At 40.2% G+C, this 7,720-nt stretch overlaps 1 pseudogene; it reads right to left on the bottom strand.

The window, feature by feature from the left end:
• Positions 1-2,886: 2,886 nt before the first annotated feature.
• On the bottom strand, positions 2,887-6,617 carry LOC114041934 (annotated as a pseudogene).
• Positions 6,618-7,720: the final 1,103 nt, after the last annotated feature.

Raw genomic sequence — 7,720 nt, 5'->3', positions numbered from 1 at the left:
CAGATAAATCAAAAGGAAAAGCAGTAACAGAAGGAAATATGGTCTCCAGATCTATTAAACAAGTTCAGGCACCAGTTCATGAACAAATAATGAGGGGGAAAAAAAGGAAAATGATCCAGCACTTGATTAGACAGAGAACTCTGTCGAATTTGAGAACATGGAACCACAACATTCTATTCCTGAGTGGTTCAAAAGAGAAATGAGAATTATGAGAGTAGAATTTATGTCAGGCACAGCAAAAATAATGAATAGAATAGAAAAGGCTGGAGGTGCAATGAATAACAAGCCTCACAAAGAAACAAAAGAGAGAACAACAAATTAGGAATGTAAAAGTGGACAACCTAGAAGAGGAGTCAAAAACAACATTAAAAGAAAATATGCTCATTATGCAAGCAAAATATGGATCTCAAGGCAGGATGTGTAGAGACAACATAAGGATCATAGGTCTTCCAGAGGAATACAAAGGACAGAAAACCTTAATACCATAATGAAGGAAATAATAAAAATGTCCAGAACTTCTAAACACAGAAAATGAAATTCCAATTGAAAGAATTCAGATTGCTTCCAGAAAATAATCATATAATGGTTACATTTCATTTAAGTCAGAAATAAGAAATTCTGCAAGTCATCAAGAGAAAGACCTTCAAATAAAAGGGAAAGGACATTCAAACAGCACAAGACTATTCTGCACCCAATAGAAAACACAGAAGGGAATGGAATAATGCGCTTTGAAGAGCAATGGAGCTTAGGATGCAGTTATACATAGGATAGCTACCCTATTCTGTAAATCTGAGCTTAACCATGCAGGGAAGAAGAAAGAAGAAGGTGAAGGCAAAGAAGAACAAGAACAAGAACAGGAAGGAATATGAAACACTTTTAGAAAGAAAACCAGAAATGTATATGTAGAACCTATATCAGATTGCAAGCCGTCTTGGGGAGGGAGGTTGGGAAGAAGGGGGAGAAAATTTAAAACTCAAAAGCTTATGGAAGTGAATGTTGAAAACTAAAAATAAACTAATAAAAAATATTTTAAAATGGCAATAGGGCCATATCATCCCCCCAAAAAAAAGAAAAAAGAAAGGAAAACAGAACTGAAGAGATTATTTACCTCTCCAACACCCAAAACAACAGAAATGCAGGAGAGAATAAATACATCAAGTGAGGATAGTAACAACAACATAGTGATAATAGAGAGATCAGTAAGACTTCTTTTTAAATGTATACAAGGAGACAGAGGTAAAGTAAAAATTTGGTAGAGGTAATAATGAAGATGAGGATGGGGATATTATGGACCAAGGCAACACCTTGCCTACAGGTAAATGTTTCTTTTGTGTGACTACATTACAATGTGGGAAGGTACATAAAAGTGGGGAAGCAGATCAGGGGGAAAGAGAAGAGTGATACCTCAGGGTCAAATCAAGGGCTAGCAATGAGGCAAAAGTGACCTTTGTGATCTCAGAAAGAGAAGGGGTGAGGAGGAGGAGAAGGGGAGAAAGATTGAAAAGGAAAGAGAAGGGAAAAGGAAGGAGGCCTTACTTTGGAGGTGAGATGGAGTTCAACTGATGAATATTCCTATGGGTGAAGGGAGATTAGGATCTTATACTGGATGAGGCCCAGGAATATCGTACTTGAAAGGCCACTTACCCTGGAGGGGTGAGGAGGAATTGGAACCCCTGGGTCATCTGGCACCTGGAAAAGTGGGAGAATATGGACACAGGGAGATTTCAAGGCAAATGCAGTAAAATAACTGAAGGAACATAATACTGTGCTTGCAGCTGAAGAAAGAACTTGACACTCAAAAGTTTCTGCACAGACAACATTAATGCATCTAGGATAAGAAGGGAAGTAGTCAAAGGGGAAAAAATTTATATCAAATTTCTCTGATAAGGGTTTAGTATCTAAGATGTGATGTATATGTGTGTGTGTATATATATATATATATATATACACACATATATATGTATACACACATACATGTAATATAGCCATGGTCAAAGGATATGAACAATCAGTTGTCAAAAGAACTGCAAAGAATTCACAACTGCATGAAAAATGCTCCAAATGACTAATAATAAGAGAAATGCAACCATAAAGTTTTACCTCACACTCTGCAAAATGGCAAAAATGACAAAACATGGCAAGAATCAATGAATCAAAGAATCAAGAGGCTGTGGAAAGACAGCACAATAATACATTGTCAGAATTGTGAAATGGTACAACTATCTGGCAACAATTTGGAATTATGCAAACAAAATGACTAAAATGTCCATACCCTTTGAACTAGACACTCAATTACTGAGCTTATTTCCTAAAGAAGCCATGGATAAGAAAAAAAATGTCCCCTTATACTCCAAAATACTTATAGCAACATGTTTTATGATAGCTAATAACTGGAATCAAAGTAGATGTCCATCAACTGGGGAATGCCTAAACAAATTGTGGTACATGAATATAACAGAATATTACTATGCTGTAAGAAATGATGTGTGATGAATGCATAGAAGCATGGAAAAAAATCTACATATTGATTCAGAGTAATGTAAGAAAAAACAATATATACAGCAACTACAACAATGTAAATAGAACAACACATACACACACACACAAATCAAAATTATAAAGAGTAAGTGGGACTCAAAGAGATATGATAAGACATCCCAAAATAGCCCTTCATGGAGGTCCATATTGCCCATGTTTTTGGATACATATATCAATCAGTTGTGCTAGCTTTTTTCCTTCTTTTTCCCCTACAAAAAAAAATACTATTTGTCATATGGCATAGCTCTCTGAGAGGTGGCAAGGAGGGATGCATGGAATACTATAGTGATGTAAGAAATAGAAAATATCAATAAAAACTTCTTTTTAAAAATTATAAATCAGCTTCAGTGTTCTTCCTCTTGACTAAGTGGTTAGAAAGGCAGGGTTCTCTGGCCTCTTTCAGCATCTGGCAATCAGAGTATTCTAGTTAGTGGACTTAGAGGAAGAAAGCTCATGTTTTGTGGAGTGAACAGGATGAACTGTCAATATTGCTGGGAATGTACAATCTTGAGGATCATATTCATGGCAGTTCTTCTACTGTCAGGGTCCACGTAGATATCAAATGCATCCAGGCATCTAAAAGGAGATTCTGTGATGGACCATAAAGTAAGAATGAAAAAAAAATTTGAAGAAGAGTTTTCACTCTCTGATAAGAATTGCATGTCACCAAAAGCAGTTTTATTTCCTTCTTTAGGTTGGACTCTTATAGAAAGGGTTTCATTTCTGTGATCAAAGCTCAATTCCCCTGAGCAGGCCCACTGAGATAGTAAGTTATCAAAGTACAACTTGCATCGTAAAGCAAGACTTCTTCTAAATTACTGGTATATTTCATATTTTTGTGTTGATGTTTGATCCAATGATTTAATACACTTTTTCAAATTCTTCACTTTAATATCTAGATCCTGATATCTTTCTTTTACTTCTTGGTACTTCCTTATTATTTCTTCTCTGCTTCTATGACTGCTGTTTTCTGATTTTATCTTCTGTCTTAACAGACTAACTTCCTTATCAAGAACAGAGGCAGTTTTCTTAACTTCTTTTCGCTCTGGGCAGATATATTTGGCCTGAGCAATCTCTTTCTCCAAGTCTCTCTCTTTCATAGTCAGCTCTTCTTTTTTCACTTGGAGAGAATCCAGGTGCTGTTTAAGCCTATCTTGATAATGCAGCATGTATCGTTTTTCAGCATCCGTTTCTAAATTGACCTGGTTTAGTTCTTGCTTAAGAGATTCTGTTAATTCTGAAACTTGACAAATTTTTATATTAATGTTTTTATGTCTCTGTTCAGCATCTATTTTCTGTTTTCTTAAATTCTTCATCTCTTTCTTTCTAATTTTCATCTTTTTCTCAACCTGTTTCATCTGTTTTTTAATTTCTAGTGCTTCTTTTTCCAGAACTGAGATATCTACTGGCTGGTTTTCTTCATTCTCAAGATCTCTTATTTGTATAATGATTTTTGTCACTCTAATCTTTATTTCTTTTAAATGTAGATGATGATTATTAATAATTTCTTGATTCTTTCTGATATAATTTTCAAGTATACATGCATGTTGCTGATATACAGACAACTGTGCCATTGTATTTTCAATTTCTTTCTCCAAATGACTTATTTCTATTTCCACATCAATCAAGTAAGTAGGTCTCAATTTTTCACATGAGTAATAGTGTCGCTCAAACACCTGGTCACCATTGGCAGTAAAAACTTCACTACAGTTCTTGGGGGGCCTCTGAGCCTGCATCACTGTACGAGCCAAAGAGTTATTTTTAATAAGCAGTACTGACTCTATGCCCCTCATGTCAATCAAAGCATTGGCCACCACTGCATCACTTATTTCTAAAGCTGTGAGAACTGTTGGAAACTGTGGGTGAAAGGCTGCTCTGTCTGTTACATCATATACCTCACACTCAAATGCTGACACGATTATCTGTAGTCGTGGAGAGCCTGGTGGATAAATCTTTTTCATTAGCCCCTGAAGTACTTGCTCATCTTTGTGGTTGTCCCAACAAAAGGCAAGCAGAAGGCCCTTTAAACAAGACTCAATAGCCAAAGCAAATTCAGGGTCCCGGAGATGAATGTAAGCTCCTAGTGGGCCTATAGGTTTGGAAGTAAAGTGCCTTTGTCTGTGGGCATTGTCTACTGCTTCAAGAAGGGCTGTAATTTGAGGTTCAAATCGTTTTAGTGGATCTGTTTTACAATCTTTTAATCGGTTGAGCTGTTGTTGCTCATCATTCAGTATTTGCTGCATATCTGATACTTCTTCCCTAAGTCGAGAATGTTCTTCATTGTCTTTTTCTATAGTTTGCTGAAGATGTCCCATCTCTTGAACAAGTGAATCTTCTTGATCCTTAAAGTTCTTTATCTTTTCCCTCAACATGAACATTTTTTCCTGTTTTTCCGACTTTTCTTGTTCCATATTCTTTTTCAGGTCTTCAATTTGGTTGCAATGTTGTTTTGCCTTGTCTAATCCTTTAAATTCATTTTGGGAAGAATTATATAAAACTTCAGCTTTCTTACAGGCCTTTTCTTTTCTATTTATATCTTCTTTTGCCTGAACACATTTTGTCTCTAATGCAGTGGCTTCTTTGTTTAACTGTTCCAAGTTCTCCTGAATGTCTTTAAACTTCTTGGCTGCTTCATTAAATTTGACTCAACATGCCTCCAATTTCTGATTTAATCTGATAGTATGCTGATCTCCAATATTTATATTACTTATCACATCTTCAATTTGTCTTTCAGATTCATTCACTAGTGCCCAAGCCATCTCATGTTGCAAATCCTCTAATCTCTTCCTTGAGGCAACCATACTCTGGAAACATTCTTCTATCTCTATGCCCTGACGTTTTAGTTCCTGAAGGTGCTCTTCTCGTTCTATCTGATTCTGAGTCCTGGCCTTTCTCTCCAAAATGCATAAGTAATCATCATTCATCTGTTTAAGGTTGGTCACTTTCAGAAAGAATTTGTATCTGTCACCATCATTTCTGGTCTGTAATAATTGCCTGCCCATTTCTTGCTGTAAAATAGACACTGGATTATCTACCCGTATATTAAAATGATCCAGAATGGCCATAAGCTCTGCTTTCTTAGAAGAAACCAGGTTTCCTGCTTGGTCTTTTAGTATGTAACTTGTAGTACCATTTACACTGATGCATTGCTGCACAGTTATCGAGACCCCATACAAGTCAGATTTGAAAGCATCTTCCCCTCTATTCCGCAGTGTGATGGAGATATTGGCTGAAACCTCTCCATCTTTCACAAACTCTCTCAAAGATGATCCTAATGATTTTCCACCAAGACCAATGACTACAGCTTTCAGCAATGCACTCTTGCCCTTATGTCCCACCACAAAGTTGACACTGGACCCAAATTTCACTGGTCCAAGCATGGCATGGCACATAAAGTTCTCCAGCTGGATACTCTCAATGATGCCAACTTCCGCTGAGGCGGAATGAGAAGCAGCACCTTCATGAGAAATACTCTGGAAGAGGACCCCCTCCTTGCCCTCATTCTTATCACCCTCTGGCCCTAGCCTTGCTCTTTGCTGCTCCTCTGCAGTTGGGGTGATATGGTCCTCTTTCTTCTGAGCCATTGGGTCAGTGACAGAAGAAACCTGCGTGGATAGGACGACGTTCTAGTGCTGTTTCTAGGCACCCCTTCTTCCTCCTCATCCTCCACCCCCTCCCCTCTGCCTCCTCCCAAGAAGGATCAATCTGAGGGTGACTCTATGCAGCCCTAGATGTCTCCTTTCAAACCCTTAGAGCCACGGCCCAGGCCCACCTTCCTGCTCTACTACAGCTGACAGCGACAAGATAGAACCTCCCTCAGACCTTACCGATGGCTGGGAAAGGGAAGGGGCCCCCAAGAGGCACAGGTGCGCGGGTGCGGGCACCAAAGAGGCCGAAGACCACCAAGGCCAGCAGGGGCGGCGGCAATGGTGATGCTCAGCCTTCGTTCCAGGAGCTCCGTCTCCCCCCTTCCTCCACCCACGCTCCCCGCCTCGTCCCCCCACGCAAACCCCCTCCCCCTCACGACCACACGAGCCCGTGTAGCAGGGTCCCCTCACCACTCAGCCCGAGACCACTGGCAGCAATAAGGCCCAGATTCCAATCTGTAGCAGCAATTCCACCACAGGACTCTTCCTGCGTCTGTGGGAGACTCTGGAGAAAAGGAAAAGGCAGTGCGTTTGCGCAACAGCCTCTCTACCAACCCTTCAGTTGGTGGCGACAACTCCAGAGTAGCCCCCCTTCTGCGCCTGCGCAGGGCGCTGGATCCCAGAGGCGGGTCTCGAGAGGTCTGTGCTTCTTAGTGGTAGCTTCCCCTCCGCGCTTCTTCTCTGCGGCGCCTCCCCTCTCCCCCCCCCCTCCCTCCCCCCCCCCCGCCCTTTTATACTTGCACATTGGCATTCCAGGACCAAAAGAAGGTTTCCAGTGGGCAAAGAAGAAATGACGCACCCAGTGCCTCTTTTTCTGCCTGTCTATCCTGGGCTCCCAGCTGCTCTCTCCTTCCCGGCTTCTCTCTCTACCTTGTCAGTTCCTGTGGGCTTCCTGATCATCCCTGGGCGGAAAACTCCCAGATCTCATCCGCCTTCAGACTTTCCTCACTCTCCTGAGAGCCTTCAGTCCTCGATCTATCTGTCTTCTCTCTCTCTCTGCCTGTCTCTCTCTCTCTGCCTGTCTTCTCTCTCTCTCTGCCTCACCCCTCTCCTTTTTCTGTTTCCCTGTGTCTCTCTCCTTTCTGACAGGGCAGACATTTGAAATTCAGATTGGGGACTTTTTCAGTCTTGACATTTGGTTTAGCAACTCCTAGCACTTTCTTGTGGTGGGCAGCTATTATCCAGGATCCTTTGTTACATTGTTTTTTCTTAGCCTGCCCACAATGATTGTCTTTGGCCTAAGACAGACAGCCAAATGACCATCCTTTTATTAAAATGCTGGTATTATTAATAAAACAATTAAATGACCCAGAAACTGTGTCTGTCGAATCTTTTTAAATGCCAGTTACTGCAACCAAGAAGGAATCAGAGCCTTGCACTCTAGATTCTTAACAAAAAACTTCCCTATATATCTTGGGCCCATGTGGAGAGTTCTTTGTTATGACTCTGGCTGTGATGTGACTCTCCTTTTCATTAGTAATTAAATTTTGTGTGGGTAAGTTTATATGTTTTGTGTCTGTTTTTAACCCTGCAGC

This window comes from Vombatus ursinus, unplaced genomic scaffold (assembly GCF_900497805.2).
Source record: "Vombatus ursinus unplaced genomic scaffold, bare-nosed wombat genome assembly UNPS02014219.1, whole genome shotgun sequence".
In the NCBI taxonomy this organism is placed as follows: domain Eukaryota; kingdom Metazoa; phylum Chordata; class Mammalia; order Diprotodontia; family Vombatidae; genus Vombatus; species Vombatus ursinus.
Note: the sequence above shows the minus strand (reverse complement) of the source record. Positions and strands in the feature narration are given on the sequence as shown.